Source organism: Pelodiscus sinensis, chromosome 9, assembly GCF_049634645.1.
Source record: "Pelodiscus sinensis isolate JC-2024 chromosome 9, ASM4963464v1, whole genome shotgun sequence".
Lineage (NCBI taxonomy): Eukaryota > Metazoa > Chordata > Testudines > Trionychidae > Pelodiscus > Pelodiscus sinensis.
Window position 1 is genome coordinate 55,509,944 of NC_134719.1, and position 3,029 is coordinate 55,512,972.

Consider the following 3,029-nt stretch of genomic DNA (forward strand, 5'->3'; position numbering starts at 1 on the left):
CGCCATAATATCGACAGAACTCAGCAGTTTTGTCAACGGCTGTAAACCTCATTCTATGAGGAATAAAGCCTTTTGTCGACAATTCTGTCGACAGAAGGCGTTATTGCATCTACACTGTCCTTTGCGTCTACACCGTCATGTCGACAAAGCGGCTTGCTTTGTCGACAGAACTGGATGTAGTCTAGACGCTCTTTGTCGACAGAAGCCTGTAGTCTAGATGTACCCATGGAGGAGAAATTTACCATGGGCCAAGAACTTAGTTATAAAGGAGAACAAAACCCATTTTTAAATGCACAGACCAGATCCCACTTCCCAAACCATAAAACAATAAAACCTAATGGATTTATCTAAACTTTATCCAACTTACAGACTGTGAAGAGTATTTTCTTAGAGTGAGGCATCCTGTTCCCTTCAATAGCTGGAGAAAAACCTCCCCAGAGACAAAGTAAGGAAACTCAAAAATTCCTTTGTCCTAGTTTGAGATTCCTACCTATATTCCGATTGGCTAACTCTACCTGACTTAGGTATAGTTAACCCCTTAGTCCCCAGGCTGCTGGCTGTCCCTCATGATCATGACATAGGGTGATGGCCATTTATTAATATTTGTTTTACTCTATCTGAGCAGGTCTCTTCAGCATGATGGAGTCATGGAGGAACCAGGCTTTGATGTGAAGATTTGCTGAATTCGGGTGCAGTGTCTGATTGTGGTTTTGCGATAAGTAATCTGTGTGGTGCAGTAGTGAATGAAGATTGCAGACTGCCAGTCACGTGAGGTAAGGGAACCAATTCTGTCTGGGCCACATTGGCACTATCAGGATGATATACGCTTGGTCTTCATGTATCTTTTGAATTTGAGATATGAGTGGTATAGGTGGAAAGGTATATAGGAGTGGTGCAGTGCATGGGATGAGAAAAGCGTCACCAGAGCCCTCCTTAGAGCAGAATTGGTGAGATTTGCAATTTGTATGAGTTGTGAAAAGGTCAATTTGCAGGAATCCCCATTTGTGAAATATTTGTGAATGACTGCAGTGTTCTGCTCCTATTCATGTTGTTCCAAGAAATGATGGCTAAGACTGCCATGTTGTTGAGGGCACCCAGTAGGGAGGCTGCTGTAGGTGTAATAATGTGGCAGATGCACCAGTTCCACAATTTGAGGCCTTCCACACAGAGGGAATGCAACTGTACTCTGTTGGTTTATGTAGAACATACATTTAGCATTATCTGTCAGAAGTTTAGGGTACTGTAACAATATGGTTTTTCTGTAGCATATTGGAAGGCCTGTAGCCATATTGGTAGGCCTAAACTAAAGTCTTCCTCTGCAGCCAGACTGAAGAGCAGCAGCCATTAGCTGTAAAGCCTAGAGTCACATATTCACATTCCATCTAAATTGCATTAAAATAGTGTCACACTAGGCTGTGAGAAGGGGATCCTGTCCTAATAGCCCCCACTGTCACCAGATAAGAAACGGATATCAAGATGGGTAAAGAAAACTTAATTAACAGCATTTTGTCTGGCAAGAAACTGCTTATCAATAGTTGTGGTTGTGGAATCCTCATTCTATGATTATTGTCCTCACTTTCCTATTGTTTGTCTGTGTCATATCTGTCTGGTTTGTAACTGTTTCTGTCTGCTGTATAATTAATTTTGCTAAGTGTAAATAAACTAAAGTGGTGGGGTATGATTGGTTAGGTAATTCTGCTACAGTTTGTTATGATTGGTTAGTAAAATTATACTAAAATAATTGGTTAAGGTATAGCTAAGCACGACTCAGGTTTCACTATATAAACTGGAATCCAAGAAGGAGACCAGCTAGAAGAGCAAAAGAGAAAGGAAGGAAGGAAGGACAAGAAGAACTCACCTCCAAGACACAGCCTAAGACCAGAGCTGCCAGGGTTCTTCTGCACGACCATTTCATGCAGCAGCTAAGGTCCAGAGAGACTGACCTTGCCTGGCCAACCGGGGAAGTCTGCCTGCCAGTATTAGGATTGGTGAGCATGACACTGTGTGCTTAGCATATGTATTCTGCTTGCTTGGGAATTGTCAATAAATAGAAAATAAGAATATTACTGTGTGAGACTCTTTCAGTGGCATAAGTTCCTGCAAACCCGCAGGAAGTTCCGCCCTGAGCCCTAGGAATTGGGTACGGGTGGGTGTGTAAATTAACAAGGTTGCATCTTGAGCCCTAGGAATTGGGTAAAGGTGTGTTCCCTTAAAGTGTGGAAGGGATAGAGAAATTTGTGCGAGTAACAGATACAAGCCCACTGAACAGGTGGAGGCTGAACAAAAAATACTTTCTTTCTTTTTAAAGAACAAGTTGAAGTTCAAACTGGGGAAGAAATTAAGGGGTTTAAAGTATTTCAAATTTTTTTTCAGGCAAAAAAGAGCGAATACGAGAAGTTCCATCTGCTGCCGAGGATAATAGAGAAGGAACTGAGGGAGTCACACTGCGCATGCAGTCAATAAGCTCCAATAGCACCACAAGACACCTTCTGTGCATGTGTGGTGTGGCAGGCACTGCTGCAACAAATCTGATCACCAGCATGAGGATGCACCAACATCTAAAGTAGATCAACCACAGGGACAGCACTCGAAGAAAATAAGTTTACATAAGCAAGGAGATGTGAAAAACAGAAAGGCTGTGTCTACACTGGCACCCTTTTCCGTAAAAGGGATGCTAATGAGACACTTCGGAATTGCAAATTCCACGGGGGATTTAAATATCCCCCACGGCATTTGCATGAACATGGCTGCCGCTTTTTTCCGGCTCGGGGTTTTGCCAGAGAAAAGCGCCAGTCTAGACGGGATCTTGCGGAAAATAAGCCCTTTTCCGGAAGATCCCTTATTCCTACTTGAAAGTAGGAAAAGGGCTTATTTTCCGCGAGATCCCGTCTAGACTGGCGCTTTTCTCCGGCAAAACTCTGAGCCGGAAAAAAGCGGCAGCCATGTTCATGCAAATGCCGTGGGGGATATTTAAATCCCCTGCGGAATTTGCAATTCCGAAGTGTCTCATTAGCATCCCTTTTACAGAA

The 3,029-nt window shown here is 43.1% G+C and overlaps 1 long non-coding RNA gene across 1 annotated transcript; it reads left to right on the forward strand.

The window, feature by feature from the left end:
- Positions 1 to 348: 348 nt before the first annotated feature.
- On the forward strand, positions 349 to 2,685 carry LOC102444104 (uncharacterized). The gene is made up of 4 exons (XR_012906130.1): positions 349 to 445; positions 626 to 773; positions 1,751 to 1,988; positions 2,374 to 2,685. It is a non-coding gene; the product is annotated as an uncharacterized LOC102444104 (long non-coding RNA).
- Positions 2,686 to 3,029: the final 344 nt, after the last annotated feature.